General features: G+C 42.2%; 1 protein-coding gene and 1 non-coding gene across 3 annotated transcripts in view; both read right to left on the bottom strand.

The window, feature by feature from the left end:
- SAMD12 (sterile alpha motif domain containing 12) overlaps positions 1-21,451 on the bottom strand; it is a 499,855-nt gene that overhangs the window by 214,290 nt on the left and 264,114 nt on the right. The gene's annotated exons all lie outside the window — the stretch shown is intronic.
- On the bottom strand, positions 13,791-13,863 carry TRNAR-CCU (transfer RNA arginine (anticodon CCU)). The gene has a single exon. It is a non-coding gene; the product is annotated as a tRNA-Arg (tRNA).

The following is a 21,451-nucleotide window of genomic DNA, read 5'->3' as shown; positions in this document are numbered from 1 at the left end:
CAAGCTAATCAGCACGTACTAGCAACAATTTCTGTAGCTGCTCTTTAATTTAAAAAGAAAAACTTTATTTTTTATAATTGTACCTAATTATCAAAACAGTGGGTTTGTGATTACTTTGGATTCCAATGATGGGATGATGAAAAAGCTACGCTTTAAAACAGAAATGGCCCTTGATAAAGATGACATTGTCTTCTCAAAGCATTAAGACATTGATATTTTTAAACTGTGAGGAATGGGAAAGAATTTGGGTTGCACTGTTGTTGCTTTTACCTTTCCTTGTGGGATTTCTACTTGAAGGAGCTCAGAGTCTACTGAAGACAGAAAATTAACTACTGCTTAGGTATTTCACCAGGTTCTACTAACGAGCAGAAAGTTATTTCCACCTGTGGGAATCAGTCTCCCTGGGCTAGAACACAAGTCTACTGCTTGGAAATTAACCAGATCCTGGCATCACTCCCTGACAAATTCCTGACATCCTTGTGGTCTTGCTATGTAACACAAACCAAAAGAAATCTTTCAAAACTCCAAAACATGGTAAGCACCGCTCCATACAATGTTGATCATATCAATATATTGTCACTGATCGAAGGTCTTTGCCTCCTCTATTTCCCACCTCCCAAAGTCCTCAGTATAAAGAAAGAAAAAGGGGAAAAAAGGCACGAGCCGACACTTTGCCAAACTGACTTGAGGTGGAAAACAAAAGGCAATTCCTCAAAGCCCCTGTAGGCCAGGCTGATGAAAGTCAGGGACTTCCTCATCACTCTTCACACACAAAACAACTCTGGTGTTTGCCCTGAACTTTTCAGCTCCGGCTGCAGCTCGGAGGGGCCGTGTGATGCAGCAGTCATGCCGCTGCTTCTGCAGTCTCTGTCAGCAAAGCCTGATGGGACGATGCATCAGTGATTCTGTTCCTGCTTTGCTGACAGGTCCCTGAGGGGGCTGCCGAGTAGCTGTGCCTGGCCTTCCACAGCTCTCATGGGACATTCCTCCCTTCTTCCTCCTCCCACCAAAGTTAAGACCTCAACCCAGCAAGAGGAAGCTGTCTATTTAGGGTGAGTGGTTGGCAGCCTCCTGCCCTATTCTGGGCTCTTCTGAACCGTGTTCCCTTGAAGCTTGTCGTTCCACCAGGATATGGGTATAACAGTAGCTCGATACAGACAGAACGATGTTTCTGAATAAAAGAATGTGCTACCTAGGAGGCATAACCAGTATTTAATTTGCTGCCCGTGTTCGATAGACTGTGAGCTCCTCAAGGGCAGCGGCCGGGTCTCATCTGTCTTTGTAGCCTCAGTGACTAACATGCATTCATTTGTTCATTCATTTACTCAAAGCTATTTACTGAGAGCTGGAGATACAAGATGAGAAAGGCACAGGCTTCTACAAAGAATTAGACACTTCTTTTGCCCCACAGGCTGGACTGCCATGGAATAAATATATCTTCTAATATGTTACAAGAGACAAAAATATCCCTCAAAATAAGTAATAAAAAGCAGAGCTATCTTACTCCTAGGCCCCTCGAATGTCAAAGATGAGCCGACCTGCTTTTACCGATAAGGAAGGCAACTCTCAGAAAGAGCTGACCAATCCTTGATCTTGCGCTCTCTTCACCTTGAGCAAGGTGGTCCATGGAAGATAAAGCACTTCAGGCAGAAGTTTCCATTGCTCCCTGCAGCCCTCCTGCCCTCAGGATGCAATGTTGTCATGTATATACATTTATTTTTAATATTCTAATTTTCAAAAGTTCACATAACTTGAGGAGATCTCCAGACCGGTTTAAATAAGGGTTGAGAACCCAAATTCCCACAAGAGCCGGAATATAAAATGATTTTGAGAAAGTGAGGCCAGGGGAAAGAATGAAGGTGAGAAGAGAGCAAAGAAGAAATACAGGCTCTTGTTTCAGTTCTCTACTCCAAATAGATGGCTTGAACCAAGCAGTTTTCTCTTGCCCACGCTTTCATTGGTTAGGAATTCAAAAAGCGCTCAGCTGGGTGGTCCATCCTTAATACATATGATGTCCCCTTATGGGGGTGGAGGATATATTTCCAAGATGGCTTCTTCAGTCACGTGTCTGGCATCTGGGTGCTCCTTTTTTTGGGGGGGGTGGGTGGGCAGGGTGTGCCACAGAGGGCTTGTAGGATCTTAGTTCCTGGACCAGAGATTGAACTCACACTCTTGGCTGTGAAAGCTCAGAGTCCTAAGCACTGGACCATCAGGGAATTCCTTCCTGGGTGCTCCCTGATATTTTTCTTCACATGAAGGCTCTTCTAGGACATCTTCCTGTGGCTTAGGCTCCTCACAGCACGGTGATCTCAGGGCAGATGTACTTGTTATGTGGGTACACTTTCTTGGACAAGTGTGGGAACTAGATACTGCCAGTTTCTGCTACATGGTAATGGTCAGAGCAGTCACTCAGTCTTCGAGGGGAGGATACCCAAGCACCACCTCTCAATAAGAGGAATGTTAGAGAATCTCCAAACATCTTTAGTGTGCCTCAGTCTGTTTCGAAGAGTGGCCACTAGGTACCAGGCTGTTGCATTGGTGGACTGTGGTCCCATATGAAATAGTTCAAAAATTTAAAGTAGAAGATGGAAATTTACATTTAAAATATAAATATTTAAAATTATTAATTAATTAAACATTATGAATTAATTTCAAATTAATCAATGACATTAATTCACATTTTCTGAAAAACTCTGTTGTCAAATCCGCATGTTGGCAGATTCTGGCCATGCCCAACACTATGCACCCTGGGCTTCATGCACTAAATGAAATTCTTATAAAGGAGCTTTAGGAAAATGCTGATATGTATTTGGATATTTTTCACCTATAACTGAAAATGAAGATCTTAAGGGTGTTTTATCATCTTTGACAACAGAATTTTACTGAAAACACACCATTCTATATAACTCTATCAAGGCCCAGAAGAGAAAACTGAATGTCTCCTAGCCTGAGAATTCCCTTCTTCCATGTCTATCTTGGTCAAATCACAGTTTGATGAAATGTAGAGTGATTTCTATTTCTTGTTGAATTTGACTCAGAACCAGAGATACGAGATATGATGGCGGTAATGACTTCACGTCTCAAAGGAAAGAAAAACAAAAAGTTCAGAAACTAAGTAAGAAGTCACTGATATAAACGGTTCAAGTTCCATATGAGTACTTTTTAAGCTTTACTGACTGACTCACCTTCCGAGTCAGGAGAACTAGGGGATGTTGCAAGACACAGCATTTTGAGTCAAAACTCCAGATGATTCTGATAGAGGTGGCCCCCGAACCACACTGTGAAAGTTGCTCAGTTGTGTCAGATTCTTGGCGACCCCATGGACTATACAGTCCATGGAATTCTCCCAGGCCAGAATACTGGAGTGGGTAGCCTTCCCCTTCTCCAAGGGATTTTGCCAACCTAGGGTCCAAACCCAGTTCTCCTGCATTGCATGCAGATTCTTTACTAGCAGAACCACAAGGGAAGCCCTAACCACATTGCTAGTACTCAATTGCGGGGGAAGGTTTTTGAGAGAGAGTAAAACTGGGCATAGCTAAAGTATGAATCATGGGCTGCCCCCCTCCACCCCCCACCGCTTTTCCTTAATGCTTACCATATGATTTTAATGGTCTTCTCAATGAACACAAGCATTCACGCAGTTCAATTTCAAATGTCTAATTACATAGTTAATGAGGTTATTAATTTTTGTCAGATCAGTAACCTGGTGCCTTATTTGCTTAAAAGGGATTGAGCAATCTATTAACTCCAACAACAATGAAATGTGCAATTGAAATCTAGCGTTGTTCATGCATGAGTATTGTCTCAACAGGCAGAAATCTGTAGTGAACAAAACTGGAGATCAGCAAAGCCCAGATTTAATTGGATGGAGAACCAAAGTTGCACTGCAGTTTGCCGAGAAAGTAAAATATGCATCTATCAAGGGTGGTTCTAAACTCTGAAAGGTCTTGATTTCTAGATTGATGAATCACACCTCCTTTTATGAGCTGGTAGCTGTGGCAGTAATGGGGCCAAGAGAAGAATGTGGGCTCCATCTGCCTGACTCAGTGGGGAAAAGGTGCTCGGAGTAGCAGGTAGGGTTCTAAGCCTGGATTTGCATTCTCTGGCTAACTTAGCTCAGGGAAGTCATCCCTTCCTTGTGGCTTCCATTTCGTCTTCTGTACGATGAGGAGGGCCAGCCTGGATTATAACAATGTGGCACAACTGTCCACATGCCATACCTGAGATGGAGCCCGCTCATCCAGACCACCCTGTTCTCCACTCAGCCCTGGCCTCCTAGTCTTCCTCTGTTCAGCCCTGCCCACCACCCCCCACCACCACCCCCGGCCCCACAAACCCCCTTCCAATCCTTCTCTGCTCAGCCACATCCAACAGAATGGAGCTAACACCTGAACTGAGACCAGATCTGTAGCAGAGGATCTCTGAGGTTTCCTCCTGCTTGCGTGCAAATTAGGGTTTGGGAGGGAGAATCAGGTGAAAAGAAACCACAAAAGGTAACTTGGGAGAGCGAAAGTACTTTTAGGGGCAGGAATTGTCCTGGAATAGAAACGTGTCATCTGAGAAGGGGGAGGGGGCAGCACACAGCTTGCCAGAGAATTTTAGATCCGTCCTGGTTATCATGGTGATGGAGGTCTAGGTGTAGTCCTCTTTAGTGAATTCCAGCAGGACAACTGGCCTTGAGGAAGGCAGGGCTGGGATTAGGGTGAGCAAAATCATGGAGAGACACATGTATGAACCTGGGAGTGGGGGCCTCCCTTATATTTTGCACCAGGCCCCTCATATACCTTACCCTAGTCCCAGCCCTGAAGAGGCTGCATTATAGGATGATGGCATTGCAGGCTTGTGTGAAGTTGTCTCCTATTTCATAGACCCCTGGGGGCAGAGTGGGAGTGGGTCTTGCAGGAGGGGAAATACAGATGGATCAGCTCAGAGTAGGCCAGGACTTCCACAGATCTGATTTACTAAAGGGCATTTGGTATTAAGGGAACAGGCTTTGGGTCTGTATTGGGTTAGCTGTGAAACTGTGGTCAAGTTACTTAATCTCTTTAAGTCTCAGTGTTCAAGTGTTTCAAATGAGAGTAAGATGGTCTTCTAAGCAGGAATGCTGTGAAGATAGAGAAGGCATACATGGCACCTGGCACACAGTACTCCATCATTACATGGGAAGTCTTCTTTCCAGCCTCCATTCCACCCTGAGTGTCAGGAAATTAAACAAAACAGGGACAGCAACCTTCTTGCCAAAAATGGATGTGGAAATGCACGTCCTTGGGCAGAGGAAGCCTAGCAGGTCTTGATATGCACTGTTGGCTTTCTGAGTCACCACTGCTTTCTCTTGTAACACCTCCCATGCTCCCATCCTGCTCAGGTTGGACTTGATCAGAGGTAGATGGTACAATGCCAGGATCTCGCCCACTAGGAAAAATGTCCCAGTCTGCTCCAAGGCCAAAATTCCAGGAAAAACCATTACAAACTCTGTGTCATAGGCCTGCTTAGTAAGAATTAGTTACCACTTAGCTATGTGATCAGCGTGTGCATGGCCCCTGCCAGGAATCTATGAACATTATCCACATCAGCCCTTCCTCATCTCAGTCTACAGATGAGAAAAGAGAAGCGAACATGTTTCATGACTGTAGAAATGGACTAGGGACTCAATCTGTTCCTGAGTTCTTAATCACTATTTGCTCTTGAAGCATCATCACTCTAGAAATGCAAAGAACCCAAGAAGAGTTCATTATTTGCAGAGAGTTTGAAGAGGCAGAGAAGAATCAGCACTGGTGTGTGAAAAACAGTGTAACAGTGTGAAGCAGCTCAGACAGTCCATCAGCTCCTTGGGGCAGGGACTTTGTTTTATTCTTTTTTTGTATCTCCATTTTCAAGTGCATTGAATGGCTCTTAGCAGGAGCTCTACCACTGTGGGTATGGATGTATAAGGAGATAAAACAATCATGTGAAGGCATATGCTACAGATAAGAGACACTGGTGGGAATTCAAGGTCCAGGGAGGTCCACAGTGGTGCAATGGAGAGGGCTAGCTTCATGGAGTATTCTGTGAGCTGGGATTTGGAGAGGTCAAAAAGATCAAAGAGGATACAAGAAACACATAAATGAAGGCATGATCCAGTGTGAGCATAGCGCATTGGGACTATGAGGAGGACCAACTGCTTAGTTCAGTTGCCAAACAGCCTGCGAAACCAATAACTGACTGGTTCTTGGTATAAGACTGTATGTTATCTAGAAACAGGTCAACCATGGCTGTGAGAACAAGGTCAAAGGCAAACAGTGTAGGCAGGTCTAGACATACAATGTAGGGAAGTGAGCTGGAGCGGGCTGGCCTACAGGAAGTACAGTTCCCCACCCATGGTGGAGGATATGCAAATATAACTTCTGGAAGCTGTGAAAAACACCAGGAGGACAAGTCAGCCATGAAGAATGTGCAGGAGGAGGGGACCAGGGACAGGGCTGGAAGGAACACATGCTGGGGCTGATCACCCTCTTCAGCTGGTTTTTCATGCACCAGAGCAGCCGACCTGCTCTCAGGAGACCCTAGGCACATCTGTTTATTCTCTAAAATGAACTCAAGGAAATCGTATTTACCAAGGGATAAGCCCACAGGCTCAGTCATGAGGCTCAAAAAGCCTCTCTTTACTAGAGTCGTCTAACTAGATATATAAAACAATTCCTGTGCACAAATATAATTTTACTTGATATGTTTCATACAAATGCTAATATAATATACATCTATGTAAACAATTTTATCCTGGGCTAAAGAGCTAAGGCTAAAAAATGGAAAAACACTGGGGCTTCCCTGGTGGTTCAGTGGTAAAGAATCTGCCTGCAATGCAGGATGTAGTTTGACCACTGGTCCAAGAAGATCCCACAACTAAGCCTATGCAACACGATGACTCAGTTAGTGCTCTAGAGCCTGTGAGTTGAAACTACTGAGGCCCACAAGCCTAGAGCCCGTGCTCTGCAACCAGAAGGCCGCACATCGCAACTAGAGATCAGCCCCTGCTCGTCGAAACTAGAGAAAGACCCAGCACAACCATACATAAATCAAATGAGTGAATCTTTAAAAAAAATGGGGGAACTTGAAAGACGGTTTCATCCTTATCCTTGCCACCCAACTGTGCCAAAAATGTGATGAAATTGTAACCCGCCATTTGTGCTCTATCACTGTTTAGTTAATCTGTGGGTCCCAGCCAGGAAGGAAATCATTGCTTGGTAATGACCTCCACATGGGCCTCAGGAACCCTAACATTTCCCAGAGGGGTGATGTGGGGTGATCTCCAGCTCTAGCCTGCGGGGGTAAAGATGTGAATAGCTCATCCTTACCCACACCGCACACCATGGACCCCCACGAGTGGGTCGCACGATGTTAAAAGGCATCGTGAAGAAAACGCTTTCCTGGTTGTGACAGAGGTCCCTAAGAACATCCCAGGTTTGCTGATTTGCTGGGGGGGACCAGCAGGACTCAGCAGAGAGCTGGGCTCACAGCTAAGATGTATCACGACAAAGGGATGCCAAGCAAGATCTGCAAACAGAAAGGCCCCCAGGCGAAGTCCGGAGGAAACCAGTAAGTTTCTGAGTATCCTTTCCGCAGGGAGGCACTCAGGACGAATTTAAACCCTCCAGTAACAAGCTGTGACAACACGTGTGAGGTGCTATCTACCAGGGACACGCATTAGAGAGTCATCGCCCAGAGTTTTTTTTTTTTTAATCAGGATCTGGTCACACAGGTGTCCTCAGCCTGAAATGTACCAAATTTCTAGACTCCTGGAAGGAAAGCAAGTGCTCAGCATGAATGAGCTTGTATGGAGAGTTTAGTCACATGAGCACATGGGCTATTCTGACCAAAAGGTGGTGGGAACTCTCCTGAAACCCAATGGGGCCAACCTCACAAGAAAAGCAGTCTCAGTCCTGTTCTGCTAATTTTCTCCCATACAATAGTCTTATTCAGTCTAGAAAACTGTTTGTCAGGGCCACCTTTGGGAGGTTAATAATACACATTAGCACATGAAAGTGCTTTGAGAAGTACTATAGCGTAAAAGACTGGCTTTAAATTTTAACCAACAATTTCCAAACCTATTTGGTCATTATCCTTTAAAAAATACAGTGCTTATTACATCCTTTTGGATACTAGCGTTCTACAGAATATGATTTGGGAAATACTGCACTAAGTGTATGAACTTGAATTACTTCTCTGGCTTCGGCTTTCACCATTTATTAAACACACTCATAACAACAGTTGGCACTTATATTGCTCTGACTGTGTGTTAAGAGCTTTTTTATACAATAACTCATTTAATATAATAAGAGGTTGGATGAGGGAACCTCTAAGTGGGTGAGGCAGCACAGTTGGGGGAGACAGTGAAGACACAGAATCACTGACTGAGATCATGCCCCAGCTTTGCCAGTTACCAGCTGTAGGACAAGTTCCTCAACCTTGGTGTGCCTTGGTTTCTTTATCTGTGAAATGAGAAAGTACTTAATACACAAGAAGTGCTGCACATGTGGTTGCTGATTTTTTTTTTTTTAAGTAAATGAATTTCTTTCCAGCTCAAGCAGCTTTGATCCTTTGCTCTATGCCGTGAACCACAGAGGGGCACAGAAAATAGACTCTTGTGGCTTCAGACACTAAGGGATGGGACAGGCAGATCAAGGTGGCCTGAGGGAACAAGAAAAGCCCCGGGTGGAACTTGCTCCAGGTCCTGGGAAGCCGTGACACCTATGGCAAAGGCTCATGCCAGGGAGTAGACACAGACCATTACCGGCCAACAGGCACTATTTCCTGAGTCTAGGACTGAGGCCAACAACATAAATGATCTGCTTTTGACTGTAAATAAAGCAAGACTCCAAACAGCCTTCAATTAAACCTGGTGATTTTATCCATATGGTGGAAGAAAGGGACCTTGCAAGAAAATCCCCTCTGAATCAAGACTCAGACAGATCTACGTGGTGGAAAAGAGAACAGGGCAGGATGCCAAACTGAAAAATGACAAACTGCCACCGGGAAAAAGCCAATTTTTAATATGCCTTAATGCTTTTTTCTCTCTCCCATCTCAAGCTACCTCCAATTGAGGAATGTTCTATATAACTGAATAATCCTTCATCGAGATATATGGAGAGTCAGCAGTGTCATTCTGGAATGTGAAGGACAGTGAAATATTTTGTAGTGAGTCGATAGTCACAGGTGGGTGTAGAGACAGTGGGAGGAGAAGACCCCTCAGCATGCTTGGGTGTGCTAAAACCATTGTTTAAATAAAGAATTTTGCAAGGACTTGGTGAGGAAATTACGATATTATCTCTTTGAGGCAAGCCGATGTTTGTCATACCCCTGACTGTTCACACAGATAATTCCTTGCGGCCATTCTCCCAGGACTCATCTCTCTCTCTTTTTTTGCAGGATCTAGAACATTTCACACACTTTCACTGTGCCATCCATGCCTGTCAATTCCTAATTAACACTGACCTCAGTGCCTGGCTCACCATTTAGGTCCAAAAAACCTGTGTTGAATAAATGAAGTCATTTATTCACAGATCTGTCTGTTTTCAGTATCCAGTGTTGGCCTCCTTGTCTAGCAACATCTGATGGGTCAAAGCCTGTTTATCTCTGAATCCTGTGTTCTACAAATGTCTATTAGATGAGTGAATACATACATGCCTCAATTTGGGGATCCAATGCAATAGGAAACACAGAGAAAGGCTGATTGTATTCTGGTTACCTCAAAATGGATCTTCTTACTTCTGGGACACAAACTTTGTAAACCATGCATAGGTTGGTATCTGGATTCTTAAACGTGGTACTTAAAATAGCCATATTCACTATGGGAATCCTGTCTACTTCTTATGAGCTAGACCTTTCCGCTTTTACTTTTCTTGCTGTCATTCCTAGTTCTGATTTTTTTACTTTACTCTCTTTAATCACATCCCATCACCTCCCTGACATCTCTGTGTGACAATCTCTTATGTCAAGAACACAACCTGTTCTTTCTTGCCATGTTGGAAAGAAGTCTTCAAAGCTCACTTTTCCCCCCATGACTTCATCTTTAGCTATATGCTTCTTCCTCTAAATATTAATGAAAAAAGATTTAAATTTGGTAAATTTATATCGCTGTCATTGACTAAGTATAATGAAGTACTTACAAAGTAAGTACAATGAAGGCATCAACCACTTAACAACTGTGGTCAACACCTTTTAGGGTGTCTGTCTGTTTCACAATGACCCCAGAGGATGTCTTTAGACAGCTAGGGAGACAGATTACAATCCTACTGTTGGCTGTTGTTGACTGGATCAAAGCTGGGTAGTTGGGTTCCTGTTCACAGAATATGGAATTGGGTTGGGGTGGGGCAGAAAATAATTGGGAGAAGAAAGGTTAGAAATTGAGAGCACTTGGGAGAGTTCTGAGGGTTTTAGTCATAGTGAACTTGAGTGAGGCATCATCTGTTACTCTGTGACTTGAGTTGCAGAGATACTGTGATTAAAAAATGAGGTCAATAGAAAAGGAGAAATGAGAGAGAGACAGACAGACAGAGGGAGAAAGAGAGAGCAAGCAGGCTATTGTCTGGATCCCAGTTCATAGCTCTATTGAGTTGGCCAAAAAGGCTATTGTAGTTTTTCTGTAAGATGTTATGGAATGACCTTTTTTTCAACATTAAATGTTTTTATTAAATCATTTTAAAATAATAAACCCATTACATGTTAATCTATGTTTTATGAAATAGTTTCCAAATTAAAAAATTAGTGAAGGGTGACATTCCTTTACTTTTTTTTCCAAATTTTCTTAATATCTGGCATACTTAAAAAAAAATTCTCATGTCTTTTTTGCATTTTTTTTGTAGTTCATTGACTTTTAACTGATATAATTTTTTCTTCTAAAAACACACACAAATTAGAAATATAAAATTTGGTACCTAGTCTATATTTTTTTCTATGCTGCTTCTCCTCTATCCACAAATTTTAGCATTTTATTGTTATCAATATCTCATAATTTTTTCTTTGAAAAATTTTTAGTGGCAGCATGGTATAGTCATGCAGATAACTGATGTAAATACTTCTCTATTTTTTGTTTGCTTATTTTTGCTTTCTTTTTAAAATGTATTTATTTTTAATTGGAGGATAATGGCTCTGTAATTATTGCACGGGGTTCTGCCATACACCGACATGAATCAGCCACAGGTATACGTGGGTCCCCTCCCTTCCAAACCTCCCTCCCTCCTCCAACCCAATCCCACCTCTCTGGGTTGTTACAGCACTGGTTTGAGCTCCTTGCATCAAACAGCAGATTCCCACTGGCTATCTATTTTACATAAGGTAATACACATGTTTCCATGCTACTCTCTCAATTTGTTCCACCCTCTCTTTCTCCTAACGTGTCCACAAGTTGAATGACCTTTTTGGCCAACCTACTATTTCTACCCAAGGCCCTGTTTCCTGCCTCTTTGCTCTGAAGCCCAAAGACTTCTTACCTATGTGTATTACCAAGCCCTGTTGTTCTACTGAAGCCACTTTTGGCTTTCTGTTCTTTGCAACCACAAGAATCCTAACTCATCTAATGGGAAAACTGATTACAAATATGATTGTCAACAATAACCCTTATGTGCTTTCAACACTGTACACATTTATGAACTGCTTATTATTATTAATACCTACTACAAACAAGTACAAGAGCAAAGCTCCTGAAGCAGCCATCCAAAGAACTAATAATTGGGCAGCAGCTGAAGGTTACAAAGCAAACCAGGGAAAGGGAGTGGGTTTCCTGAAATGATAACTTATATGAGAAGTCATCATCAAATCACTAGTGATGATTCAGTTTACAAGAGTCCATGAGGGTCGGATGATTATAGATCAGAAAGAGAGCAGTGGGAAGTGTTATCTTATCAGGAGAGAATAAAACAATGAAACAGATGGATTGCTGTGTTTAAGATGAAGATTACAAGAGCACAAGATACTGGCTCTGCTCAGGTGGTTCCAAAAAAAAGAAATGGCTACTGTCTTCATGGTGCCTAAGAAATATGCTTCGCTCTTACAGAAGTCAATATAGCATTATGTAACTGTCAATTTAATAATGGAAGTGCCGCTAAAGATCCATATTTAACAGAAACCAAACATAATAGACAGTGGGGAAAGGTGGGGACCTGAACTAACTAACCATGTTTGAGGAAATAATTGAGGAAATAAAAAGATCAATAGGAAATCAGGCCATTCTACAGGACCTAAGGATTTCTCAGGGGAATGTTTTAAAAGATGAGCATTTTATGAACTCATCCCATTTTTAGCACACTAAGAAATGTAACTCAGGTCACTGTCATCACTGCAGAAATGGATACAAAATGAGACTCCAGTGAACTGCAGAGCTAGTGAATGCATGAGTGCTTAGTTGTGTGTGACCCCATGGACTGTAGCCCACCAGATTCCTCTGCCCATGACATGAACACTGGAATGGGTTGCCATCTGGCTGATAAAAAGGAACTTGGTCACACTGCTCTCTTCTCAATGTAGCCCTGAAGATATATCAAGAACAACAGAAACATTGTTTCAGGTCAGAAAAATGCAGTAACTATGTTGCTTTAGAAAATTTGGAAAACTGAGGAGTGCAAAGAAGAAAATAAAAAGCACCCTGAAACAACCATCCAGAGATACCACTTAAAATTTTGATGCATTTCTTTCCAGTTTTCTTTTTTTCCCTATGAGATACACTCACATATCTACTGTGTATACACTAAAAATAACATCTTAAACTTCCTGCATATGCTATCTTCATATTCTTCATTTAATGTCTGGTGAGAACTTTCTCTTGTCATTGCATATAATTTCAACACTGTATACACTTAATTATATGGTTTTGTCATAATTTAACCAACATATTAGATATTTATATAGTTTCTACTTTACCATTTGCTATGGACTAAGTGTTTGTATCTTCCCAAAATTCATATGCTAAAGCTCTGATCTGTAATGTGAATGTATTAGGAAGTGGGGCTTTTGGGAGGAAAAATGAGGTCATGAGGCTGGAGCCCTCATGAATGGGATTAGTGCCCTTGCAACATGAGCCATGAGAGATCTTGCTTTCTTTTCCTCTCTGCTACCTACAACACTGCTACCTGCTACCCCCAATTATGCAAGGATGCAGCTGGGAAGAAACTGTCTGCAAACCAGGAGGACAGTTCTCACCAGGAACCGAATCAGCTATCACCTTGGTAATGGACTTTCCAGTCTCCAGAACTATGAGAAATAAATTTCTGTTGTTTAAGTCACCCAGTCTATGGTATTTTTGCTTTAGCAGCACAAACTAAGCCACTACTTTTTTAAACATTAAAAAAGAGTATTGTTTATTTCTTTCCACCTCCTTTCCCTGTCCCTTCCCCATGATCCATTCTCACCTTTTCTGTCTGGTCCTGCTCTGGGAGGCTGACTCCTGTGGATTGCATTACCTGTGATCTCATGCCATCTTGCTTCTGGCTGTATTTATCTAGTGAGGGTCCAGCAGGAGGCAACAGGCAAGAGGTTTGGCTATTCTCTCGTTCCCTCCCTGCTTGGATTGATGGTTCTGCACAGGCCACACCACTCTGCTACGGAGTCTGCAGTCAGCTGACCCCTCTCCATGGCCACAGCTCTGAAGGCTCCGTGAACACAGTTTCTCCCTTTGCTCCTTCTGGCTTCTGCTTCTGTCAACCCCCGGGTGACTAAACACTCTCATGGGTTCCTTTAATCTCTGCTAAGTAATTGTTTATTAAAAACAATTAAAAATTATTTGGCAGAGCTGGGTCTTAGCTGTGGCATGCCCAATCTGATTCCCTGGCCAGGGATTGAACCTAGGCCTCCTGCATTAGGAGTGTGGAGTCTTAGCCACTGGACTACCAGGGAGGTCCTAGTAATTGCTTCTTAATTATCTTTAGATTCTCATCTGATTTGTATTGAAAGTTTCAATGAACAAGTTTTCTGTGGTATAACTCTATGGAATTAATTTATTTATAGAAAGCATAACAAAATCAATGCTAAGTTACCCCTGTTCCAAATATGGGAGGCTTCCTGCAGGTGAAATACTTATACCAAATGTAAAATAGAATGGTCTAGACTCTAGGAACCTCTTCTCTGACACTTTCAGAAAGCCTCACTCATCTGATTTCCCTCAATGCTTTTCCCTCTGTGATGTTCACAAAGTACCCACTTTCCCCTCCCTCAAAACCTCTGCTTGCACTGTTACCCTAGATAGAGTGGCCCTCCAGTTTTCTCCTTACTTCTAAGCTCAGGCTGGAGTCTTACCTCCTTGCTGAATTCTTGGAGCCCACAGCCATCTCTCCTTAGAATTACTGGAGCTTCACTGCTCAATATGGTAGCTAGTAGCCACATATGGCTGCTTACATGTAAATTAAAATTAAATTAGAAATTCAGCCCCTGAGTCATGCTAACCATATTTCAAATGCTCAATAGCCACAGGTGGTCAGTAGCTACTGTACTGAACAGTGCGAATCTAGAATATTTCCATCATGTGAGAAAGTTCTATTGGACAGAGTTATTCTCGAGCACTTGATTATGTATGACTCCACCGGTGCCGCTGTGTACTCAGTCGTGTAGGACTCTTTGCAACCCCATGGACTGTAGCCCACTTGGCTCCTCTGTCCATGGGATTTTCCAGGAAAGAACACTGGAGTAGGTTGCCATTTCCTACTCTAGGGGATCTTCCCAATCCAGGAACTGAACCTGTGTCTCTTCCATCTCCTGCATTGTCAGGCCAATTCTTTACCACTGCGCCACCTGGGAAGCCCCATGTATGACTCCAATGAGTATTAAATTATAAGTACTCTTGTATTGTTCGCTAGTTGCAGAGTCAATGAAATACAAGGAAGAATCTTCACTCTGAGTCCAAACAGCGCTGGGCACAGAGGAGATGCTTAGCAGATATACCTGCTGACCTGAGTAATGACTGTGACTATTTCTCAGTGGAATATTAAAACACAAGGAACTATTAACAGTGGAATCTAGGGAAGAGCAATGGTAAAGTACAGACAATTTGCTGGTAGTTGTGGTAGGGATTCTTTCAGTCCCACAATGATAAAAGCAAAAACTCTTTATTTTGTACAATGTCCTCATAAAGAACCTTTAAACATTAGGAATGATTCTTTAACAAGTTATATATCCTGATCAAATGCAATCATCAAAAGGACCCAAGTGCATAGCTATCTATAGAAGCTTCTAAACCACTCTCCAGACTTGTTCATAGACACTGAAAACCTGTCCTTAGGTACTGGTATAGAAATGATTGTCATTCTGATTGACAAAGAGCTGGCCAATGTCAGAAGCAATTTAATGGCAGTGTATATATATCCTATACAATGTCCAATCTCTTATCTTATTGACTTGAGATTACTGTTGAATTTTAACAGAAATTCAGCGTTTGAGTGATTAGGACCGCCTTATAAAACACATACCTCATCTTCTTACTCATCTCTGCAAAGAATGTCTTCTTAGATGTGGGTTCACTTCCTATCTACCATTTATTCAAATCTTCGACAAATCTTTGCAAAACTCTGTTTGAATCCTACAGCAACTCTGTGAGTTAGACATTTTTGTTCTCATGTGACAGCAGAGAAAACTTACCTTCAGAGAGGATCTGATGTTGCCTCTTAGGTGATGAGGGACAGAGCTGGGGTCATAACCTAGATTCTCTGACTCTGAGGTTCATTCTTTGGGTCACTTTGCAATCCTTTATCCTATATGGACAGAAGCAATGCTGGGGTGGGAGGTGGGGAGCTGGCTGAGGACAGGGCATGATAGACAGTCTCATAATGTCACTCCATGATTTCTCTCCTCAGTACCCCCTCTCATCCCTCTCATAGTGCTTTCTGATCTTCATTTGAACAACTTTCATCAGAAGAGACTCGAGATGGGTGACCCACCCAGGGAAGCACACCCAGCACTCTGGGAGTATGCCCCTGCAATTCTCTTACCTGACATAAAACAAGACCTACTGTAAGTAAAGGTCAGGAAGGCATTGTGGTCAAGTGACTGGCACCCCCCTTCCCCCAGCATACTGGACACATGTATTCTGATGATTCCTAAACCTACAGGTTTGTGCCAATCCTTCACTGGAGCTCCACACTGAAGACACCTGCTTTCTTACATGTATCAAAGGCATTTCAGACTTAACAAGCTCCAAACTGACCTCTTCACTTTTCAGTCCAGCCTCTGCCTCACACTCCCCCCTTCCAGGCTCCTCCACCTATCTAGCAGCTCAGGGAACCTGGACTCACTCTGCAATCTCCCTCAGTCACACCCAATCCATCGCCAAGGCCTGGTGATCCTACTGCAAACAGAGCCACCCCTGTTGTCTCATTCGTCTTAGTGGCCACCACCCGAGTTATAACCATCACCTGCCTGCCCTCACCTGGAATTCTGCAAAAGTCACCGACCTTCCCAGTTCCATCCCGCCCTTCTCCAATCTATTTTCCACACAGCTGCCAGTGTGATCTTTTACAAATGTAAATGAGATCTCATAGCTCCTCTGCTTAAAATCCCTCAGTGGATTCTCATTTTACTTATGGAAACGCTATTCCAAATCCTCACCGTGGCTCCTAGGCCCTGCAGGATTGGGCCCCTGCTGTGTCTGGGCCACGTGATGAGCTCTGTGGTCCAGTCTGTGGTCTGTGTTCAGTTTCTAGATAATGCTAACTTCTGTTATGCTCCAAAATTTGGCACATGTTTTCCCATTAGCCTGATTGTGCTTTAACTAGCAACCCTTATTTCTCCTTCTTGTCACCACTTAAATGTCATTAAATTCCCCAGCCTAACGTAGAGCCACCCTTCACATTTTCAATGACTCCTTCATTACCCTTGATGAAACTTCACAGCCTACACGCAGGCAGGCAGACAGACAGACACACACCTCATTTCCTGTACCCCGGAGAGGGATGTGCTACCTGAACAATGCTGCAGGGGGCAGTGCAGCTCCCTTGGCGATGCCTCCCTGGCATTGGACAAAGGCGGCCTGCTTCTGAATCTAAGGAAGTCTCATATAGTTCTCACCATAGACTATTTCTAACAACCAGTGGCCAACTTTGTGATACTCCTATTGGCTTTCATTAGGTCCTTTGAAGGCAAATTTGAGTCCCTACAGAAAGCAAATTTGAAACCTTAAAAGTCAATGTGAGGGGAGGGGTGGGAGGCAGGCTCCATAGGTAGGGATATATATATATATATATATATATTTATGCCAACACAATATTGTAAAGCAATTATTCTCCAATTGAAAAAATAAAAATTTACATTATTAGAAAAAGTCAATGTGAGTCTCTACAGAACTTGAATTTTTATACGCGCAATGATGTACTTTTTTTTTTTAACTGCAGTTCCAACACTCTCCCTTGCATGTCTTTTCTTCATGCCATTATGGTCAAAACTGGTCACCAGATGACAGCATTAATGTTAGAAAGAGTCCAATGCAGAATAAACATAAGCAAGGAGCACAGTAAACTTAGATGATGAAGAAAGATTAATGATTGGTTGAAAATGTTCCAGAGTCGTATTCCCATGCTCATGGGCTGAGTGTACACTAAGATGAGCTGCAGCAGCCGGATGGATGACTACTGAGTGGGGGAGTTCAGAGAATGGATAAGGTACAGGTTAGTAACTATACTGGATAGTTATAGGTCTAAACAATTTTTTAAAAGGAAACATTTAAGAAAGAAGTAGTTATAATGAATCAGTGCTGCCGGGGATGGCATTAAGTGAGATGTGACTGTATTTACAAGCAGCCTTCTTTCTTTTCTCACATCCACCTCCCTTTGAGCTTCTAAAATCAACTTGGTCATTTGTGGAGATGTGGATGAACCTACAGTCTATCATACAGAGTGAAGTTACGTCAGAAAGAGAAAAATAAGTATCGTATATTAGCACATATATATGGAATCTAGAAAAATGGCACTGATGAACCTATTTGTAGGGCAGGAATAGAGAAGCAGATGGAGAGAATGGATGTGTGGACCCAAGCGGGGGTGGGTAAGGACAGGGTGGGACGAATTGGGAGAATAGCACTCACATATTTAACTACTGTATATAAAATCAACAGCTAGCGGGAAGCTGCTGTATAAAAATAGGGAGCTCGGCTTCATGCTCTATGATGACCTAGGTCAGTGGGTGGGGGGTTGGGAGGGAGTTTCAAGACAGAGAGGATATATATATACACATATCGCTGATTCACTTTGTTGTATAGCAGAAACACAGACAACATCATAAAGTGATTATACTCCAATACAAATAAAATAAAATCACCTAGGGCAGGGACCATTTCTGCTCTATTCTGAACTGTAACTCTAGTACCTGGTATAAAGCATGGCACAAAGGAATGATGAAATATATTCACAGGGTAGCCAGAGTTTACAACTACACACTTAGCACGGTGTCTAAGAGTGGGCTTCAAAGAAAGCCTGTTCAAATCCTTGCCCTGTCACTTCTTAAACTGGGACCTGGTTCAAGTCTCTTCAATTCTCTGTGCCTCAGTTATTTTATCCACTAAGCAGGGATAATGATAGCTTCTATCTTAAGAGTCTCATAGTTGTTGAAAGGATACAATGACAATGTAAACAGAGAGTTTAAAACAGAGCTGATACATAATAAATATATAATAAAGGATAGTGATTATTGCTGTTGTTGCTAGTCATCCTGGCCTCACCTGAGACTAAAGATTCTGGATCTGTGGATCAATTTTAATATGACTCTAAGAAGGTAAAAGTCGAAGTCTTTGAAACAGTCACTGGACTGAAGGATCCTTGAAGGCAGGGTTGTCTTGAATCAGTACAGTATTTAGCATCTCACATGTGCTCAGTAAATGTCTATCCAATCTAATACTCTATGAGCACCATTACAGGGTCTGGGATGGCGCTCCTAAGCTGAAGTCATTCTCCTACCTTTCTAAACACCCAATCACTTTTTTCTCTCCACCTGGGCAGTAGGATTTCTGCCATAGTCAACACTTTCTACACCCATATCAAGGGACAAAGAAGTCGATTCTTTCTCAACCTTTCCTTTCTAAGCCTAGGGCTTGGATGGAATAGGCTCCCCAGAGTCTAAGCAAGAATTATTTCAATTATCTGTACTGTCACAGCATTTACTATCTACTAGGAACTATTTTAAGGATGCGGAAACTCAAGTACTGGCAGTTCCTAATCCCAGTGCTGGCTGAACTCAAGAGACTGACTCCCAGCCCAACAGTCTCTCACAATAGAAACTGCCGAGTTGTCATAATTTCAGCTCTTATTATGATGCAGAGAAGAAAACAAATGACTTTAAGATTAACGTTATGCCTATTCCATTAAGAGGTAACTTGTTAAACTGTTGGAAACTCAACGGTCAAGCCCTTTAAACCCAGTTTTGTGTTCAGACAATTTTAGATAAAAAACAAAGCCCTCCAAACTCCAGATGGAGTCAAAGCCTGTTTGTAGCACAGCAGGGAAAATGGCAATATGAAGGACACAGTTATTTTTAATCACAGAGCTACTCTTTACACCCATAGGGATTTTGTCACAAAGGATGGGTGATTAAGGAGTTCGTTATCTGTAGCTGTGAGATCACCAGAAAGTCTAAATAAAAGTCTATCAGTGCCAGGTGGGCATCAGCATCCTTTCCCATCCTTTCCATCAGATGGAGGACTGCTTTAACTGTACTTGTTTCTTCCTGGTAAGAATTTAAGGTAACATTTATCCCCTTTGATATGTGTTCTGGAAAAGCAGATGAAAACTCCTAAGAACCAGTGCGTCAGCCTTCTGGAAAGGGAACATGATTCTCTCATGCCAGAAAGACTCTAGTGAGTCTTCTGCAGCTGGCCTACTTGTCCAATTTCAAGGACTGCATTATTCATCACTGAGTCCTAACACCCAGTCTGACACATAATAGGCACTCAACAAAAGCTGTTGAATGAGTGAATGAATAAGTATGTTCATTCCATTTTCATATCACAAAGCACCTATCATAATGTTTTGTGTATGCTAAGTCATGACTGACTCTTTACAAACTCATGACTGTAGCATGCCAGGCTTCTCTGTCCATGGGAGTTTCCAGGCAAGAATACTGGACTGAATTGCCATCTCCTTCTCCAGGAGATTTCCCCCATCTAGGGATCAAACTCACATCTCCTGCATTGGCAGGTGGATTCTTTACCACTGAGCCACCTGGGAAGCCCATTATAAACTGTGTCTATTATAATGTTAGACACAGTCTATACCCAGTAGGTAATCTAACTGAAAATCTGATGGGAAACATTGGGTAGAATTTAAACTTTGCATCATCCATTAGCATTTTGAAAAGGCCAGTAGATGCCCAGATGGTCAAAACATGACCTCTGACACTTTCTTAAGGTCTGAAGGGACTGTGGTGATGGGTAAACCTCACTGTCCTGCTCTAGCAGAACACATGTGTATGCACAAACATAATCAAATACGGTTCCTTTGATGACCTTAACTTGAGGAAACTGCCATTTGCACATTTGCTAATCGCAGCTTTGTTCACGCAGCTTTTATGGGGAGGAGTAACCATTTGTGAACCTCTGAAACTGACATGAGACACTTTTCAGTTCATTCTGTGAGCAAATGTGATGTGCTCGAGACCCTGCTAAGAAAGTCCAGCCCAAAGAACTAAATAAATACATATGAATGAATTCATTTAACTGAGTGACACGTTCGTTTAACTAAAGCACAAAATCATCTCTAAAACAAATGATTTTCCCTGACAAAGAAGCAGAAACTGGTCTTTAATTAACAAATTTCTAATGGTTCTTCTGCAGGCTGAGAGGGGTCTCCAGTGAAGAAATGGGGAGTGGAGAGAAGCTGGGGAGAACAAAAGAGGGAAAGGGAAGAGGAAGCAGAAAAGATAATGCATATTTAAACTTTTAGAAACAGAGAATTAGAGGCCATTTATTTTTGCCTAAGTAAGGTCAAATCCTGCTAGATCAAAATTATTATAGTAAAACTCTTCGTGTAGCAAAACAGATATCCAAGCCTCAAGAGAGGATCAATTAATTTTAAAAATTACAAAAACAATTTTAGGTCAATGAGACTTTTCCTGCTATTATCTCATCTATTCCTCCATTCCATAGTGTGGTCTGAATTTTAGGGACAAAATGGCAAAAATAAAATTTCCCAATACTTAGCAGTAATAAAACCCACATATGTAGCTTATAGTAAACATGAACTCATGACTACCAACCAACATGATAGAAATGGGATGAACTGGAAAGTATAGTCAAATGCTTCTCATATATTTTCAGACCCTCTGTATACGAACCTCATCAGTGTTCCACGGTTTTTAATGCTAAACATTCACTTTACTTCTCTGATATAAGCTGGAAAGAGTGAGCCTTCTGATATAAACATCAAAGCTCCATCACCTCTTAGGAAGCAGACACTTGAAAACTTTGAGGTCACTGTTAATAATTTTCTGTGCACTCCTTTATGCCGAATCA

Source organism: Odocoileus virginianus, chromosome 15 (genome assembly GCF_023699985.2).
Source record: "Odocoileus virginianus isolate 20LAN1187 ecotype Illinois chromosome 15, Ovbor_1.2, whole genome shotgun sequence".
Lineage (NCBI taxonomy): Eukaryota > Metazoa > Chordata > Mammalia > Artiodactyla > Cervidae > Odocoileus > Odocoileus virginianus.
This window is presented reverse-complemented; position numbering and strand designations above follow the sequence as displayed.